We start from the raw sequence: 20,343 nt of genomic DNA on the forward strand, positions 1-20,343 counted from the left end.
AATATTTACTCTCTCGCCCTTGTGAGACAAAGTCTCCAAGCTCCTGTTCTATATGAAAGTGACCTGGAATGAAAAAGTTCCTTCAGTGACTCACAGTGATTATCAATAGAAGAGCACCGGCAAGATTCACAGAAAGGGCTGTTGCCACTGAATAACCGAAAACACGTACATTTCTAAAACTCGACAGACCAATTAAATGCCAATTTTGTGTTCCATTCATTTGCACACTATTCTGGTGAACACACTCTGGACAGCTATTGCCAAACAGTTCGTTGTATCAGTTCATTATATAAATAGTGTGCCAGAGCTAGTATTTTAACACAGGTTAAAAAAAGAAGCTATCCTGCTTGAAAATATGAATAAATGCTTCAAGGCCACCTATCTGTTCTCCTCATTCCCATTGCTCACTGAAAACAATGAAATATATTCTCTGTTTTCCTTAGAACGAAAGATATATAATACACAGGGATAGTCAAACTATTTAATCACCAAAAGAAAATCAGCAGTCTAGAGGTTTTATAACTCTAAGAATGAATGGTCCTACATTAGTTCTATGTATAAGTTTAAAAATTCTCAACTGTTGTATCCTGCCAATAAATTTGATTACTATTATATAAATTCCCTTTAAATATGAAGGGAGAAGGAATTAAGTTGAAACTTTCAAAAGTATGAAAAACACTTAAAACATCTTACTATATATTTATAAAAATGCTGAAAAATAACTGCTGATAAAGCAATCCAGGGCAAACAATTATACATGCCATTTCCAAAACACTTAGCATATGACTAATTTTGTTGCCACATTTTATATAAGATGTACTAGAATACCTACCCACATAACTCTTGAGCCAATATTTGAAGGGACAAATATTTTAATTTGAGCGAAACTAGGAATGCAGACAGAGTATCACTTTGTGCATCTACACTTCACATTTTTTAAATACCAAAGCCTATTTAAAAAGGAAAAAAAAAAAAATCAAATGAAACAAAACCTAAAAGGAATTTCTGGGGACTTACTATCTAATTAAGCAACTTCTTTTCCAAAACTGCATTAAGTAAGCATTTCTGTCCCCTCCAGATGCCCTTAAAGGGTGGCTCCGTTAGTAACACTAGAAAGATACATTTTAAAACATCAGACAGTTTCCAGAAAAAACAGCTTTGGTTCTAGGAACAATCTCACTGTAAATGTAAAAGCCTGTAGAAGTCTCACTGTAGTGACTGACATCTCAGACCACTTATTTAAGTGAAAAAAAAAAAATCTACATTTCAGTAAATACACTATGGTCAAGAAGAAAATACGTGAATATTCCAAATAAATCAGTGCCTCAAACTGCCAACTGCAACCACCAGAAACATAGAGGGAGGGCAGTATGAGGTGAAGTACTCAAGCCCACATTCTGGTCGTGTGAAACTGCAAAACTGAGCTCTATTATTCTGAGACGTTAACACCGAGGCCCCCAGTCTCCCCTCCTCCACCAGAACGCACCCATCATACCAGGCGTGCCTTCCTCATTCTTGCAGTAAGTGCTGCTTTACTGGGCTGGAAAAGGGCTCCCGAGATGGTCCAGCCAGGAGAAGCTGTGCGTGGTGGAGAGGCGTGGAGGGCAGCAGGTGCGATCGGGATCAGTGGACCCCAGCAGAACAGCAGTGCGGATTAGCAAATGGGTCTGCACCCGGGGGGTCGTCTTCACTTTGGCGACTGCAAACCACTTTTTGTATATGGAAAGCGCCCCAAATTAATTGTAAAAAGGCTTAAGGATTTGGAGTCTTAACAGTTCTCGGTTTGCATTTTCACACGATTTCAAAGAACAACCCCCCCGCACCTCCACAAACATCAGTCACACCAACTGGGGAGCCCAAGGTGCAGCTGAACCTTGAAAGGAGACGAGCACCTGGGGGAGGCGGGGCGGAAATCCCAGGGACCTGCCGCCGCCCTTCCACTGTTTGTGTTTAACTGACCAGCTCCCTCCTCCTCATTTTCGGATTTATCTCACAACTCTCCCCACCTCTCCCTTACTCCGCAAGCCCCGCCCCCCGATGAAAAGCTCCGCCCCATCCCGCTGGCCCCGAGCGCCGTAGGAAGTGCCCGCCCCCCACAGCCGGAGCCGCGCCGTCCTCGCCGCCCATTGGCTGAGGAGGCCGTCCGTCTGCAGGGGGCGGGGCCTCCCGCGCGAGAGCGGAATCCTGGCCCGCGCCTCGGAGAAAGGTCCCAGGCAGTCCCAGACGCCCGCAGAACGAGCGACCAGCTTCCACTAGGGGTACCTTCACCTTTTAATTTCGCCGCCCTCCTCCCGTCGGCCCCATGCAGTTTTAAACTTTTTCAAAGCTCCCACCCAGTCCAAAACCAAGTTGAGGATGCTGCGGTTTTAGGAGTGAAGCAAGCTGTGGACTGGATCTCTGGAAATGAAATTCCTTACGTCTTCTGTTAACTTGTTTTGGGTGCACGGGCCTTCATCAAGGGTTCTGGCCAAGAATACTCGGCGTCCATTCACCAGGAGTCACCGCAAGCATTACAGAGTTAACTGTATCTCGTTTAACTATTCACCCTTTTCACAGTCAGACTGTCCCAAAGGTACTATAAATTTTTTGAGGCAAAGTGCTAAGCCATTCTCCGACCACACCCTTAAGAGCTCAAGCTCCCTTACAGAATGATCACGCACACATTCTGCACTTTATTCTGTAACGCAACCTGGTGAGACGCGCAGCTGTAGCCTGAAGGGAATATGCATATTTCTATAAACTGCAAATTCCTTGGAGGAGGAATTATCAACAGCGGTTCTAATTATGGCGGGCACACAGTGCTCTACAAACTATGGGTATCCGTTTCAACTGCGTCCTTATGATCAGTAGCCTCAAAGCAGAGGAAAAATCGTTTCGTTTCTGCAATGTTTCTTTCAATTCCGTGACCAACAACTCTCAAGGATAGAAACATATCTTACTGTAAATAACTATTTTTAGTATCTATCCCTAACTACAGCTGGGCGAGAACAAGACTTATCTGAAACATCATCTCCCAAGGCCTAGTTTACCGGAAAGAGGTAACAGGGGTTCTTAAATCTCACTGCAGCATCCTTCTCTAGGTTGTGTTCCCTTCCTGACACTGGGGACAATGTAGTCTTATCATTTTTTCTCCTTTTTTCCTTTGAGCGCCCTTTCGTCTCTGATTTTTGGCCTCAATGTTCAATGACTTTATTTCTCTTCTGTTGCCACTAGCACCACCACCATTTGCTATTTGCCTTGCAGTCCTTCTCTCTGACGTCTCCCATTCCTGACAAAGCCCCAGTAAAGCACCTTCTCCAAAAGGTCGGTCATCCTCCCCGTACTCCTCCAAGCCAGTATGCAAAGCTCCCACCACCCACTTCTCCCTGGAAGTTCGCTCTGCCCAGTCCCGCGGTGGCCGATTGCTGACAGCTGGACCTAGCCAATCCGCGAGGAATAAATAAGACGCGCAGCCAATGAGCGTGCGCCGGGAGGCGGGACTTCGCCAAGTTCCTCGGGTCCCCAAACCCAGACCTGTTGCGCCGCCGCCGTGGCCGCCTGAGTTTCTTAGTTACGGCGGCAGGCTCGGGCGCCCGAGCCGCGCGGGGCACGAGGCTCTCCCCACGGCCCACGAGTGGCCCGAAGGCCCCCGGCCGCGCGCGCCCCGCACCGGCCTCCCTCTACCCTCCCCAGGCATGGTCCCCAGGCCGCCGCGCGCGGGCCCGACCTCCCCTCCCCGCCTGGCTCCGCGGGCAGCCCCACACGGCGGAGCCCCGGCCCGCGTGCCCAAGACCCCAGCGGCAGCGACTCACCAGGAAGCGGAGAGCTTTACGTCCTCTGGCCCGCGCAGGACCCGGAGCGGGCGGGCGGCTCGGCCAGGCGGCACCGCGGACAGGCCCCCTGGGCCCGGGGCTGTGGCTGCGAGGCCCGGAGCGCTGGCCACCTCCCGCCGCGCCGCTCCGGCGGATGCTGCAGGCGCGGGCACCCACCCTGCGCACGGCGAGGCGCGTCAGGAGCGAGAGCCTAGCGGCGGCCCATCCTCCCACGACTCCCGCGCCTCCTCCCCCGGCCGCGGCTGTCAGGAGTGTAAACATCCCGGCATCCCCGAGGAGGGGGCGGGGCGGGCGCCGGTCACGCCCACCAGGGCGCCGGCCCCGCCCCGCGCCGCCGGCCCCGCCCCAAGCCGGTCTGGGATCGGCCTACTCTGCCACTGCCCTCAGGCCTCAGCGTCAGAGCCCAACGTCCCCCGCTGGCGCCCAGGCGGGTCTTGGGGAGCCTTCGTGTGGTCAGGCCCAGCCCTAGTCCCCTCTTTCCGGCCACCTTCCCTCCAAATCGGGGGTCGGCTGCCTTTTGAGAACTTTAAATGCCCAATGTTCAAGAGGTCAGCCAAATTGGTACGTCGCTTTCTTCTGGATCATCGAGTTTTTTTATCCCAGCCTAGAGGACAGTGGCCTTTAGGACATTTCTAAGAAGTGAACTACCTGGTTTGGTCCTAGGAGTATTTGGTGGTGGGTGGAGGGGTATGTATTACATCCCAGAACCCTAGAACATGGAACTACAAAAGGAATACTGTGAATCCAGCCGCTTCGCTACTTCGGTAACTGGGGACACGGCTAGGAAGGGTCAACCTCACCTTGATTTGAATCTCAGGTGGTGCGTGAGCTTGCTTAGTCTCTTCAGTCGTGTCCGACTCTTTGCAACCCTCTGGACTGTATCCCGCCAGGCCCCTCTGTCCATGGGATTCTCCAGGCAAAAATACTGGAATGGGTTGCCAACCATGCCTTCCACCAGATCTTCCCACCCAGGGATCGAACCTGCATCGAAAGGCGAGTTCTTTACCACTAGCACCACCTGGGAGGTTAACTCTGACCCGGCAGGACAAGTTATTTCACCTCTCCTGGAGTCACAGTCTGTAAGAGGACAGTAGTAACAATACCTATCTCTAGGGCTTCCCTGGTAACTCAGCTGGAAAAGAATCTGCCTGCAATGCAGGAGCCCCCAGTTTGATGCCTTGATGGGAAGATCTGGAGGAGGGCATGGCAACCCACTCCAGTATTCTTCCCTGGAGAATTCGGGACAGAGGCGCCTGGTGAGCCACAGTCCTTGGGGTCACAAAGAGTCAGACAAGCCTGAGCCACTAAACACAGCACCAGGACTACACTAGAATTCAGAGAGATACGGCAGAATGCTAAGCACAGAAGCCTGGCATAGAAGAAGTGTTCATTGAGTAGCTGCTGTTACTCAGGCCTGTTCACTAGTTTGGCTCCCCAACCAACCGATTCGAGCCAAGAATGAGTAGATTATAGCTCAAATGCTTGAAATGTTAAACCTATGGAATTAACATTTAGAAAGTTTATTTTTAGAGAGAAAATAATTCAAGATCTCAGTAGAAGACTTTTATTTCAATGGCTAATAAAGTATGGGTAAATCTGCTAAGCCCTGTTCTAAGAAGTAAAGCAGTTACCAAGACACAAAGTCCCTGATCTCATGGCCTTTACATTGTAGAAAGGGCAATAATAATACAATAAGCCAATAAATGCATACTATGTCAAATGGTGATTCATTCAAAAATAAAGCAGGGTGTGAAGAGTCATTGGAGGGCTGACCAAATCCATTTGGGTTTGCAGAAAATAGCTCTGCTGTGGAGAACAGATTGCAGGGCTGGAACTACTAAAACGGTTAAAAGACTATTATAAGGATCAGGTAGAAGATGTTGATGACTTAGACCATTGTGCTAACAGTGGAGGTGTTATGAATGGCCAGGTCCAGATATGTTGTTAAGGTACAGCCAACAAGATTTACAGATGAATTGAACGTGGGGTAAGAAGGTAGGCAAGGGACTTCCCTGGTTGTCCAGTGGCTAAGACTCCATGCTTCCAGTGCAAAGGGCCCTGCTTCTATCCCTGGACAGGGAACTAGATCCCACTTGCTTCAACTAAAAGAATCCACGTGCCACAACAGAGCTAGACGGTCCCGTGTGCCACAGCTAAGACCTGGTGTAGCCAAATAAATAAATATATATTTTTTTAAAAAGTTAGTATGCAAGAATGAAGCCAATAAAGTCAGCATTTGAACCAGATTGCTCTGTCAAGTCACACCAAACCAAACTCAGTCAAATAAGAACAGGGTCATTTGAGTTATACACAGGCACACCTGGCAGGAAAAGGTTAAGGTTTTCAAAAACTGTCTTTTGTAACACCTTTTAGAAAGGTCCATAGATAGATAATAAAACAGCCCTAATTAAAATACACATTCTGGTGTACAAAGATACTTCATTGGTATAAGGAAAACATATTTCTTATGAACACTGATTAACAGGGAAATGGATCAAAATGAGCCCATGAAGCCCTGGAAGATTTCTATCATGGCTCTATGGTGCCCAGAATGCTGACATCATCATCTTCACCTTCAGTTCAGTTCAGTCGCTCAGTCGTGTCCAACTCTTTGCGACCCCATGAATTGCACCACGGCAGGCCTCCATCACCAACTCCCGGAGTTCACCCAAACTCGTGTCCGTCAAGTCAGTGATGCCATCCAGCCATCTCATCCTCTGTCGTCCCCTTCTCCTCCTGCCCCCAATCCTTCCCAGCATCAGGGTCTTTTCCAATGAGTCAACTCTTCCCATGAGGTGACCAAGGTATTGGAGTTTCAGCTTCAGCATCAGTCCTTCCAATGAACCCCCAGGACTGATCTCCTTTAGGATGGACTGGTTGGATCTGCTTGCAGTCCAAGGGACTCTCAAGAGTCTTCTCCAACACCACAGTTCAAAAGCATCAATTCTTTGGCGCTCAGCTTTCTTGACAGCCCAACTCTCACATCCTTACATGACCACTGGAAAAATCATAGCCTTGACTAGACGGACCTTTGTTGGCAAAGTAACGTCTCTGCTTTTCAATATGCTGTCTAGGTTGTTCATAACTTTTCTTCCAAGGAGTAAGCGCCTTTTAATCTCATGGCTGCAGTCACCATCTGCAGTGATCCAAAGCTACAGCTAAATAGTGTACAGTGCTTCAGAAGTTGTGAAAACTGTCCAGATACAATGCACTTTCTCTTTATGACTTTTCATCACCTCTTTGCTGATAGAGAGGTCTGTGCCCCTGCCTTAGGTCCCTGCCCTGGAGCAGATGCTCATGGAAAAGCAGAGAAAAAAAGTGAAAGTGCAAGTCGCTCAGTGGTATCCGACTCTTTGTGACCCCATGGACTGTACAGTCTATGGAATTCTTCAGGCCAGGATACTGGAGTGGGTAGCCTTTTCCTTCTCCAGGGGATCTTCCCAACCCAGGAATTGAACTGGGGTCTCCTGCATTGCGGGCAGAGGTCTGGCCAAAGAGGCTCCTCTGGTCCCAGGAATCATCAGAGCAGAGTCCAGCTTTAACTGCTTGCCCCTTCCCCCCAAGCTCCCACCAAGTTTCCCACCAAGCTTGCTTCAAAAATGCTTGCCTGACTCCATGAAATGCGGTAATTACAGTCTTTTATATATGTGCTACTTAGTGTTTATTCCTAATTACCAGGCAATACATACCATTAACTAGCAGATTCAGTTTTCTGTAAATGATATTTGATTATGACACTTAAAACCTTTTAGTTAACACCCAGTCTGTATGTATTGTTGTTAATATAGCTCTGCCGTGCACGCATGCTCAATCATGTCTGACTCTTTGCGACCCCATGGACTGTGGAGCACCAGGCTGCTCTGTCTGTGGGATTTTCTAAGCAAGGAATACTGCAGTGGGTTGCCATTTCCTCCTCCAGGGCGTCTTCCTGACCCAGGAATAGAACCGCGAGTATCTCCTGTGTCTGCTGCACTGGCAGGTGGATTCTTCACCACTGAGCCAGCTGGGAAACCCATAGCTCTGCTGGCCCAACACAATTAAAAATCAAAAGTAGAGACAGTATTGATTGTCAGAACCATTTTCTTTTTAACCTGTAGGTTAACCCAGACCTGCAGTCCCATATCGGGTTCAGAGTCCATGTAACATCTCTGTAAGGAAAGAAGCTTGCTAGCAAAAAATGTTTTCCTGATGAAGGATGATGAAATCATATTAAAAAGAATTCTCCTTTGAAAGAGATCCTAGCCACTGGGATAAACCAGAAAGGTCTAGCCTTCCTGACTCATACATAGCACTGGCAACAGGTGTACGTACAAAGCTGCCAGTGATCCTGGCAGCCACTGAATCTGGCGCCTGAACAGTGACAAGCTTAGTCAAGCTGTTGAAATGTCTGGACTAACCTGGGCCAAGAGGAGGAGGTCAAAGTGCAGCCTGCAGACAACCCCGGGGAGATCCCTTTCCCGAGCCTGGCCGTGGTCACTGTACAGGGGCAGAAAACCTCTCTCCCCCCCCCGCTGTGAGAACGCTCAGGAAAAACATCTGAAAGCCGCTTTTTCACTCTGGGACCTCCTGCATTGACTTATTAGCAGATCATGCAGATGAACTGCCCTTGCAAACAATAAAGTCTGCCTTCATTTCATCCTCTCATCAAACCCCTGGAATTCAAAGTCACGGAAAGACAACTCTGCTCTGTCCCAATTATCTAGTTCTGTATTTGGAGAATACAGTTCCCAGTTAAAAATAGCAGCATACTGATGGTGGCTTTTTCCTAGCTATTTTTGTGGTAGTTTTAAGACTGAGGAAGCATTTCAACATCTTGTGTGTGTGTGTGTGTGTGTGTGTACACATATATACATATATGTGAAGTGAACTGAAAGTGGCTCATTTGTATCTTACTCTTTGCGTTTCCACGGACTGAAACCCGCCAGGCTTCTCTGTCCCATGGAATTCCCCAGGCAGGAATACTGGAGTGGGTTGCTGTTCCCTTCTCCAGGGGAGCTTCCTGACCCAGGAATTGAACCTGGGTCTCCCTCATTGCAGGCACATTCTTTACCATCTGAGCCACAGGGGAAACCTCATTTAAATATATACATATATTTAATGTAGAGATGAAGCACAAGCTGGAATCAAGATTGCCGGGAGAAATATCAATAACCTCAGATATGCAGATGACACCACCCTTATGGCAGAAAGTAAAGAACCAAAGAGCCTCTTGATGAAAGTGAAAGAGGAGAGTGAAAAAGTTGACTTAAAGCGCAACATTCAGAAAACTAAGATCATGGCATCTGGTCCCATCACTTCATGGGAAATAGATGGGGAAACAGTAGAAACAGTGTCAGACTTTATTTTTGGGGGCTCCAAAATCACTGCAGATGGTGATTGCAGCCATGAAATTAAAAGACGCTTACTCCTTGGAAGGAAAGTTATGACCAACCTAGATAGCATACTCAAAAGCAGAGACATCTAGTCTGTCTAGTCAAGGCCATGGTTTTTCCAGTGGTCATATGTGGATTTGAGAGTTGGACTGTGAAGAAGGCTGAGCACCGAAGAATTGATGCTTTTGAACTGTGGTGTTGGAGAAGACTCTTGAGATTCCCTTGGACTGCAAGGAGATCCAACCAGTCCATCCTAAAGGAGATCAGTCCTGGGTGTTCATTGGAAGGACTGATGCTGAAGCTGAAACTCCAATCCTTTGGCCACCTGACGCGAAGAGCTGACTCATTGGAAAAGATCCTGATCCTGGGAAACATTGAGGGCAGGAGGAGAAGGGGACGACAGAGGATGAGATGGCTGGATGGCAGCACCGACCCAACGGACATGAGTTTGGGTGGGCTCCAGGAGGTGGTGATGGACAGGGAGGGCTGGCAGGTGTGCTGCGGTTCATGGGGTCACAAAGAGTCAGACACAACTGAGCAACTGAACTGAAGTGGACTGAACTGAATGTAGGGAAATGTAATATTTTATATTGGTTGCAAAACAGGAAAGGAACAGCACAACTAGCAGTTTATATTGTGATTTTCTCTGGTCAACAGAATTTAACTGAATCTCTGCTTTTTTTACTCTTTCCCAGTTGGCTGGTAAAGAATCTGCCTACAGTGCAGGAAACACAGGAGACGTGGGTTCAATCCCTGGGTCAGGAAGATCCATCCCCTGGAGAAGAAATTGGCAAACCACTCCAGTATTCTTGCCAAAAAAACACCCCATAGTCAGAGGAGACTCTTGGGCTACAGTCCATGGGGTTGTGAAGTCTGAAACGACTGAGCAGCTAAGCCTAGCATGGCACAAAAGCCCGACGGCCAATATGCAGTGGGCAGTGAGTCAAAGCAATGAAGGAAACACACTCAGGAATGATTTCCCTTTTCACACTTGTACACTCCACTCTTGGTGTGGGGCCAAGCTGAGGCCACTACCCAGGATATGCTTTCCTCCACACTGGTGGCAGTTCCGCAGACCTATGCTAACTGGGAGCCCTGGTGATACAGTAATCAAATCTCAAAGATGAATTTGAAGAATGCCAGTTTCTCTGGAATATTTTTTGTGTGTGTATCTATCCTGCAAGGGGGATGCTACAAGTACCCTGTAATCTCACAAAGCTGGACGGGAAGATCTCAAAGAGTCCTCTCTAATTTCTGTCACCTTCAACCTGCCTGAGCTCTCGCTTCTGCCTTGCGATGCACCAGATTCTTTCAGGCCCGAGCAGTCGAAGCGGTTGTCTATTCCCTACGCAGGCAAAAAACGGGAAATAACGTCTTTGTTCTTACTTTTAGTATTTCACATAGGTAAATGGAGTGGCTGCCCTTAGACTAGGAATCTTCAAGTGCATTCCTAACAAAGTCAATAGAAAAGGTGAAAAGCCACATCCACTGTTGTTCTCTTTCTAATCTCTGCTTACTCTCAAGCCTTTATTGCTTAAAACATACATCTCTTTTCAGCTGTTCTACTTAAGGGCGGAAGTGCCTTTAAAAATACCTCAGTGATGACTTCTTCAGCAGTTCAACTGCACGGTTAATGTTCCATCTATTTGGAAATACAGGATGTAAGTAAAGCCAGATTTGGAATCATGCCACATCAAACTCAAAGATACACTGAAAGCAGGCTCTCCTTGTCTTTATGACAACGAGATCAGTTAATCATAAACACCCTCAACACCCTCCATAATTCTGCCATTAAAATCACGTCATGAAAAATTCAAATTATGCAATTTATTTCTTTAATCACGTTGTCAAATCAGGTTTTCTGTGTAAAAGTTAGCATTTTGTTGGGTAAGAGGCGCCTGGGGACACCACTTCCCAGAACAAAACAGTCATTTCCAAAGCTTGAGTATTGGGTGCAAAAATCGAAAGTAATGTTTGAAAACTTGCTGAAGTTCTGGTCCTTAAAATTCAAGGCTAGAAACTTTAAATGCATAAGCATTCAGGGACTGGGGGAAGCAAGCCACTATTTATCCATAGGCTTATGGGATAATTCGATCTTTAAAAGAGAAGACAAACGGTAGACCATCACCCATGGAAACCTCAAACATCCTAATTGGACAATTTTGTTACATTTGCCCATGAGTATTATTTATAGTATATAAAAGGTTTATTTAATTGGTGAACTTTTAAATTGTTTGTATAAATGTCTACTTATTTTATATTATTATTTTTAAAATATAAATTACTTTTCAAGTTATTTACATATTAGTAACTTAAAAGTTATTTAAGAATATACAAATATACACACAATTTATAGTTTGGGCAACCAAAATATGCAAGTTTTTAAAATTCTGTTTTGGGGAGGGGGGTGGGAGGGGGGTTCATGTTTGGGAACGCATGTACACCTGTGGTGGATTCATGTCAATCTATGCCAAAACCAATACAGAATTGTAAAGAAAAAATTAAAAATAAATAAATAAATAAATTTAAATTAAAAAAAAAAAAGAAAGAAGGGTAAGTGGGATAATGTGACATAAGAGAAGGCCAAAATATTCTATCTGAAATTAAAATATGTAATAAAAAAACACTTCTACAATAAAAAAAAAAAAGAAAATAAAATTCTGTTTTGTTTTTATTTGTCTTTTCCTCAATCAGGTTGAAAGGTAAAAGCAATCACTTTTTTCTCAAGATAAAGAAATAATAAAATTGTTACTTATTCATGTTCTAAAATATGTGAATTAATACTTCCATCAAGCCTGTGTCATGTAACTCCAATCTAAATAGTTAGGTATGTTTTACTGTTTTACAATAGGAAGTTTGTAGAGCTGTCAGAATATAAACCAGACATGACTGGAACAAAACATGAAAATTAATCATGTCATGTCAATGATTGGTATTAATTCCCTATATAAAATTTTAAATATATAGAACGGACTTTTGAACTGTGAGTGAGAGGGAGAGGGTGGGATGATTTGGGAGAATGGCATTGAAACATGTATACTATCATGTAAGAAACAAAGCGCCAGTCTATGTTCGATACAGGATACAGGATGCTTGGGGCTGGTGCATGGGGATGATCCAGAGAGATGATATGGGGTGGGAGGTGGGAGGGGGATTCAGGATTGGGAGCTCGTATACACCCGTGGCGGATTCATGTCAATGTATGGCAAAACCAATACAGTATTGTAAAGTAAAATAAAGTAAAAATAAATTTTAAAAAATTTTAAATAGATATTCCTGTGGTTACTACATTACCAAACTTTTATTACTAATACCTAGCTAGTGAGATTATGGACAATTATAATCTCTTGAAATCTAAATAGGCAGAGTGATTATATTAAGTCAGTATAATCATATTTTCCAAATCTTTCCTTCTGATTTTCTAACCCTTGAAGGCTAGAATCTACTTTTATTACTTTCAGAATCTCATATTTTAATTCCTTTTATGGATAACCTATATATTTTCCTGTTTCCTGATCCTTTGAAGCTATGTGTACAAAACTATACAAAAATCAAAACCAATGCCCTCCTGTTTCTCGACTATACTGAGAATAATCGGCTGCTGTACTGAGATCATCACACCTGTGATGGAGCACCAGCTCATGGACCAGTCCTGAGACCAGTGTAGCTTTGGGATAGAATTTCATCCATGTTTTGTCCCTGAGATGTTTCTACCTGGGTTGATGGGTGTGATGTGAGGCGAAGGAGGAGATGGCGGGGCTGGGGTGGGGAACAGAGGTGTCACCTGTAACAAAGCACATGAAGGTTTCCCAGTCATCATATCCCAGGGTTGCAAAAGGAGGCTGACCCTCATGCACTGACAGGCTCACTGTTCTCCTTCACCAGTAAAGCTGAGTCGTGCCGGTGTCTTAAAGTAAAGCATGAGAAACTTATGAAAGATATGGCCTAAAACCCACTGCAGGAAGAGAGTTCATAAACTTGCAAAGTCAGCTCACAAATATCATTCTCTAGTGAAATTTAAAAATGGAACTTAGCTCTCCTTTCTGGCTTGTCCAAAAGCAGAAAGATGGGCTAGGATCACGAAAGCTTACCTATTAGCTCACGTAAGCCACAGAAAGCTTGCACACAAGCCCATTAGCAGGCCAGCTCCATGAAAATGTGGGAGTACGTCAAGTTTATCCTTCCTTCATTCTCACTGGCCTGGGGACAGAGCTTGGTCCTATTTATCATCGTGTGTGTGTGCTTCATTCGCTTCAGTCCGATTCTTTGCAGCCCCATGGACTGTAGCCCTGCCAGGCTCCTCTGTCCAAGGGATTCTCCAGGCAAGAGTACTGGAGTGGGTTGCCATTTCCTCCTCCAGGGATCTTCCCAAACCAGGGGTTGAACCCGTGTCTCCATCTCCTGAGTCTCCTGCATTGCAGGCAGATTCTTTACCCACTGAGCCACCTGGGAAGCCTTTATCTTCATGGATTAACTATAAATTGTTAAGTTTCATAGGTTTAAGATTATTCCATGTTAGTGCATGCCACTGTGGGGTTATTTTTTTCAATCTGAAACTTGTAATTAATATGTAGGCTTGCATGCCTTTGATTTCTAGATGGTTTTTGATCTTTGATATCACTGTCAAAGTATCCATGCTTCTGGAAATGAGTTACACATGAAGCTTAGTTAATGAGCCCCCTGTGGGGACGAGAAGACAGTCTGGAGGGAACCAAAGATAAGAAACTCTGAGAGGGAATCACGTTACTGTGGGCAATCAGTCCAGGAGTGCTTCTTGGACGAAGTGACATAAAATGAGATCCGGACAGAAGGAGGCAGCAAGGCGCAGCCCCTGCACCAAGGTCCAGAGGCAGCGAATCTGGTTTTCTTCCTTCCATATGGAAGGAAGGAATGCAGAAGCTCGTGGGCCTGGGATTAGAACTCAGTGATTCACTTTTATTAATTCAGAAATGTCACATTACTGTGGATGTAATGCATCAAATTTCCATCCATGAAAAGGAAAATTGGAAATATTTCTCATCAAGAAAGCCTCAGAATTATGTCCATCCTTTGGGAAAACTATGTCATTTTCTTTTCTGCCTTTTTTCTTGCTTTTCTTCCTCTCCTTTTCTCCCTTCCCCTCCACAATCTTCTTTCCTCCTTCCCTTCTTTCTTTCTTATTCCTTCCTTCTTTTCTTCCACAGACGTATTTACTGAGTGCCTCCCATAAACTAAGACTCTTTTGGAATCAGCAAATACGGCATGTCATTGCTCCTAAGACATTTTTCTTTTTTAACATTTAATGTCTGTGAAATTTGAATGTTTCTCATATTTCGTGATGTCTAACCACTAGACCATTTAGATATGACCTAAATCAAATCCCTTATGATTATACAGTGGAGGTGATGAATAGATTCAAGGGATTAGATCTGGTAGACAGAGTCCCTGAAGAACTGTGGATGGAGGTTCATAACATTGTATAGAGGGTGGTGACCAAAACCATCCCGAAGAAAAGGAAATGCAAGAAGCAAAGTGATTGTCTGAGGAGGCCTTACAAATAGCTGAGAAAAGAAGAGAAGTGAAAGGCAAAGGAGAAAGGGAAAGATACACCCCACTGAATGCAGATAGTCAAGAAGAGGGAAGCCTGTCATGCTGCAGTCCATGCAGTCACAAAGATTCGAGCATGGTGGCTGAACGACAGCCAGCAAAGAATCAATGAGCTACGGCACAAAGGTGCCGAACGATAAATCCCTGTTTTTAAAAACACAAAATAGTTTCATCAAAATCTGAGTACAGAGTGCAAATTAAAAGTAAATTATATACAAGAATTAGGGTAGAAATTACTAAACCAAATTTTTCTATTTATTCTTTTGCAAGTTCTATTTATAATTATTTACTTTACTAAAAACTTAATGTTTGCTATTTTCATTTTTTAATTGTAGAAATCTGAAAATCATGGGAAAGCCCTTTTGACTAGACCTCAAAAATCTCATTTGGTGATTGGCTGTTACGAATAAACTATCTATCACCACCAAGTGGCTTTGTAACTTAATTGCAGGAAGGAGTTTAAAAAGAGATTCTTCTAAATGATAGCAAATATACTTCAGTTCAGTTCAGTTCAGTTGCTCAGTCGTGTCCGACTCTTTGCGACCCCATGAATCGCAGCACGCCAGGCCTCCCTGTCCATCACCATCTCCCGGAGTTCACTCAGACTCACGGCCATTGAGTCTGTGATGCCATCCAGCCATCTCATCCTTGGTCGTCCCCTTCTCCTCCTGCCCCCAATCCCTCCCAGCATCAGAGTCTTTTCCAATGAGTCAACTTGTTGCATGAGGTGGCCAAAGTACTGGAGCTTCAGCTTTAGCAGCATTCCTTCCAAAGAAATCCCAGGGTTGATCTCCTTCAGAATGGACTGGTTGGATCTCCTTGCAGTCCAAGGGCCTCTCAAGAGTCTTCTCCAACACCACAGTTCAAACGCATCAATTCTTCGGTGCTCAGCCTTCTTCACAGTCCAACTCTTACATCCATACATGACCACAGGAAAAATAGACTTACATACCAATACTCGTTATAACTCCACATTTCCAAAAGAGGAGCTGAGAAAGAAAAATAAATGCCCAGAACAGATGAGGGTACAAAATACTTGTGACTCCAGCAAGTTCAATGAACGTGGACCCCCGGACTTTGGCTCAAACCCTTAAGAATAAAACCGACTCCCAGAACTCTCAGGTGCCTTTCAGCCCTGGGTCCAGGGGAACCTGCCTGAACGAAAAGGTGCTAGGTGGGGAAGTGGAGCTGGGAAGCAGAGGAAGTCAGGTCCCTGACCTTGACTCAGCCATGCCCGACATCAGCTCCAGTGTGTCTCTCCATTTCACAGGTCAGCACACTGGTTTTCAGCTTTGCCGGTTTGAATAAAGTTCCTATCCCTGTAATCTAAGGAGCCCTAATCAGGGTTGCATTGCATTGCATTGGATTCCATGCATGCTCAGTCATGTCCAGCTCTTTGCAACCCCCTGGACTGTAGCCCACCAGACTATTGGAGGGGAGTTGCCATTCCCTTCTCCAGGGGATCTTCCCGACCCGGGGATCAAACCCGGGTCTCCTGTATTGGCAGGCAAACTCTTTACCAGTGCAACACCAGTGAACCATCAGTGGCTATACTGACGTATCATGTCATCAATCCATCCCTGGAAGACTGACGCCTAGGTCATGAAATCCCCGTTTCTTGAAAGAGAGGAAGAGACAGAGGAGCCGCAGTCCATGCCGTGGGCGCCCGTTTGCAGCCCCTCGTGTCCACCTCTGCCTTCAGAGCACGGGGGTCCATGCTGACGGGAAGCGGTGGGTTCCGGAGGAATGGAGCTGCTGCTCCTTCTCCAGGCACTCCGGATGAGCTGGAATCAGCTCCAAGACTTAAGCCCTTGGTAATAAGGCCTGGGGAGTCCAAGACCATGGGGAAGCCCTCCTGAAATCCAGAAGCCATAGAGAAACCTACAGCCCTACAGAGAGACCTCACACCTGGCCTGGGCAGCAGACCCAAGCAGAAAGTTAGCCTGGATGTTTGCGCAAATTCAGATTCTTCCCAGGGCTTGCATTGACTGCCTTCCTCCACTGCTGAATACCAGGACCAGGGAATCAGGGGTTCTGTGTCTCACCCTCTGTAGACAATTCACGGCCACATGCAACACACTCCAGGTCTTAGCCCCCTGATCACTGTTTACGGGGTGGTGTGTGTGTGTGTTCAGTCGCTTCAGTTATGTCTGACTCTCTGCGACCCTATGGCGCACAGCCTGCTACTCTCCTGTCCATGGGACTCTCCAGGCAAGAATACTGCAGTGGGTCGCCATGCCCTTCTCCAGGGAATCTTCCTGACCCCAACGATTGAACCTGGGTCTCCTGCACTGCAGGCAAATTCTTTAACGACTGAGCTACCAGGGAAACTCCTAGCTGTTAGGTGCACTGAGTGAGATAAAGCCCGGTTTATATTATTGTTACACTAGTAGGGAAAATATATGTGCCTGGTTTTGTCCTATTTTAAAATCGTGGAAATTCCCAGGACCTACATGTATAGAACCGAGAACTATACCAATGTTTTGTAATTTCCTGTAAAGGAAAGAATTTTTGTTTTTCAAATTTATTTATTTAGCTGCACCAGGTCTTGTTGTGGCATACAGCATCTTCGGACTTCGCTGCAGCACGTGAGCTCTTAGTTGCAGCATGTGGGATCTGGTTCCCTGACCAGGAAGGGAACCCCACCCCCTTGCACCAGTAGCACAGTCTTAGCCACTGGACCACCAGTGAAGTGCAGGGAAAGAATCTTTAAAAGACTATATATATATACAAAACTAAATCACTATGTTGTGATATGAAACTAACATATTGTAAATTAACTACATGTCAATTAAATGAATAAAATAATGGACTTTATCACTTTCTACTTTATGAAATAGTTATGAACTAATTTATGTAATACTTCATTTTTAACAGTCAATATTGAAGTATGATTATATAGAGTAAAAGATACAAATATTAATCGTTCAGTTCAGTTGTTCAGTCATGTCTAACTCTCATGGACTGCAGCATGCCAGGCCTCCTGTCCATCACCAACTCCCGGAGCTTACTGAAACTCATGTCCGTCGTACACACTGATAATTTTTGACAAATATAACCGAACTGTGTAACCAAAAAATACCCTTCATCACCTCAGAAAGTTCTTTCCTGCCCCCTTCCAGTCAATTCCTCTCATTTGGGTTGATTCGTATTATCCTATATTAGCATTACCTGTTCTGGATTTTCTCATTAAATGGGATTTCACAGTTTGTACACTTTGGTGCTTCCCAATAGCAGTGAATAAGAGTTCCAGATGCTCCACAACCAAACCAACATTTCGTATTCTAGTCTTTTTTATTTGGGGCCCCTTTAACAGGTGTGTAGATATTTCACTGTATTTCTAACTTAACGTTTCTTTTTATCCTCAAGTCATCATGTTTTATCATTAAACTCATCCCATCCAATTATTATATCAGTTATCAAAATAATCACTTCTAATCTTAGCTTTTCAAATTCTAAATTCAATGGTAACTATTTTATTTAAATAATATACTCAATGTAAATTGTCTCAGGAAGGACCCTCTGAGGCTGTAAACTAAGTCATGGTTTCAAGACCAAAAGTTTTATTATGAACAGCTATATTGGGGAAGGTTTGCCTTAAACATCCAAGAAAATGATGCTCCTTTATTTGCTTGTCATTGTATTGTCTCAGGAAAATCCCACAGAAAAACACAGGTGCATACATACTCAAAAAGTCACACTCAAAAGAATGAGAATTCTAGGGCCTCAGATTGTAGATGCTAAAAAGTTAATCGAATCATGTTTTCAAAATCTCACAGAAAAGTTACTTATAATCCATACTCTTACATCCAGAAAAAAGTCAACCAATTAGAAGGGCAAAATAAAAATATCTATTTAGACATGTAGGGATTTAGAAAGTTATCTCCCACATGGCCTTTCTTAGGGAATTATTTGAGAGTATACTCCTAAAAATAAGGGAATTAACACAAAAAGTTGAGGCAAGGACAGAGAATGCAAGAATTAGTGGATATAACAAAGGAAAGTGGTGAAAGAAAGTCTGGGAAACAGCTTTACAGCAGGCTCAGGTGGCAATTAATCCTGATGGGAACCAAAGCTTAGAGATGAGAGCTGGACCATAAAGAAGGCTGGGTGCCAAAGAACTGATGCTTTTGAACTGTGGTGCTGGAGAAGACTCTTGAGAGTCCTGTGGTCAGCAAGGAGATCAAAACAGTCAGTCCGAAAGAAAATCAACCCTGAATATTCATTGAGAGGACTGATGCTGAAGCTGAAGCTCCAATACTTTGGTCACCCGATGGGAAGAGCCTACTCATTGGAGAAGACCCTGATGCTGGGAAAGAGAAGGCAAGAGATAAAGTGGCAGCAGAGGATGCGATTGTGAAGTAGCATCACTGACTCAGTGGATGTGAATTTGAGCAAACTCTGGGAGATAGTAAAGGACAGGGAAGCCTGGCGTGCTACAGTCCATGGGGCTGCAAAGAGTCAGACATGTCTTAGCAACGGAACAATAAAGGAGAAAATACAGCATCCAGAGATTTGATCATACTCCTAGATTTAATGTACTGGATGATCTGAAGAAAGAAATAAATGCTGACAGTATAAGAAGCAAACAGTGACAACAAGACACTCAAGGACAAATAAAAAAAATATGGAGGGTAGTTCAGTTCAGTCGCTCAGTCGTGTCCAACTCTCTGCAACCCCATGAACCGCAGCACACCAGGCCTCCCTGTCCATCACCAACTCCTGGAGTTTACCCAAACTCATGTCCATTGAGTCGGTGATGACATCCAACCATCTCGTCCTCTGTTGTCCCCTTCTCCTCCTGCCTTCAATCTTTCCCAGCATCAGGGTCTTTTCAAATGAGTCAGCTCTTTGCATCAGGTGGCCAAAGTATTGGAGCTTCAGCTTCAACATCAGTCCTTCCAATGAACACCCAGGACTGGTCTCCTTTAGGATGGACAGAGGGTAGTTATGCTGCACTAACTGGATTTGAAATAAGTAAGATTTATATGGTGAAACCATAAAGTTTAAGTTACATTGACATAACTTCCAGAATCAACTTACAGACAAAAGATTTAGTTATGGTTCAAGTGCCAAATCGTAAATGTTATCCACCTTGATTCTCTACAAGTTCAAGTTCACATGACTGCAGTGGGAAGGTGGAGAGTTCATCTGGTAGGAAGGACATGGGGGCTTCCCTGGTGGCTCAGAGGTTAAAGCATCTGCCTCCAATGTGGGAGACCCAGGTTCGATCCCTGGGTTGGGAAGATCCCCTGGAGAAGGAAATGGCAACCCACTCCAGTACTCTTGCCTGGAGAATCCCATGGACAGAGGAGCCTGGTAGGCTATAGTCCACAGGGTCAGAAACAACTGAACGACTTCACATCACTTCGCTTCACTTCATCCTCATCTTAGAAAATCTGGAGTGAAAATATAACATGTCTAGTTGCCTGCGTTTATCAAGGGTGTCAGATGCAAGCCAAGGAAGGTGACTCTGACTTTACTAAGAAGAAAGGAGATCACTAAAATCATATTGGAAAGCTAAAATAAGAGTTTAGCTCTGGAAAAGCTGAAAAAAAAAAAGGCTCAGAGCT

The 20,343-nt window shown here is 44.8% G+C and overlaps 1 protein-coding gene across 2 annotated transcripts in view; it reads right to left on the reverse strand.

The window, feature by feature from the left end:
• NEK7 (NIMA related kinase 7) overlaps positions 1-4,057 on the reverse strand; it is a 144,200-nt gene extending 140,143 nt beyond the window's left edge. Inside the window, exon 1 of one of the 2 annotated variants that reach the window (XM_040263175.1) lies at positions 3,792-4,057. The gene's annotated coding sequence lies outside the window, so the exon portion shown is untranslated. The remainder of the gene's footprint in view (positions 1-3,791) is intronic. The other variant, XM_040263176.1, reaches the window with a different exon arrangement.
• Between the last annotated feature and the right edge of the window lie 16,286 nt (positions 4,058-20,343).

The sequence above is a fragment of the Oryx dammah genome, unplaced genomic scaffold, assembly GCF_014754425.2.
Source record: "Oryx dammah isolate SB20612 unplaced genomic scaffold, SCBI_Odam_1.1 HiC_scaffold_21, whole genome shotgun sequence".
In the NCBI taxonomy this organism is placed as follows: Eukaryota; Metazoa; Chordata; class Mammalia; order Artiodactyla; family Bovidae; genus Oryx; species Oryx dammah.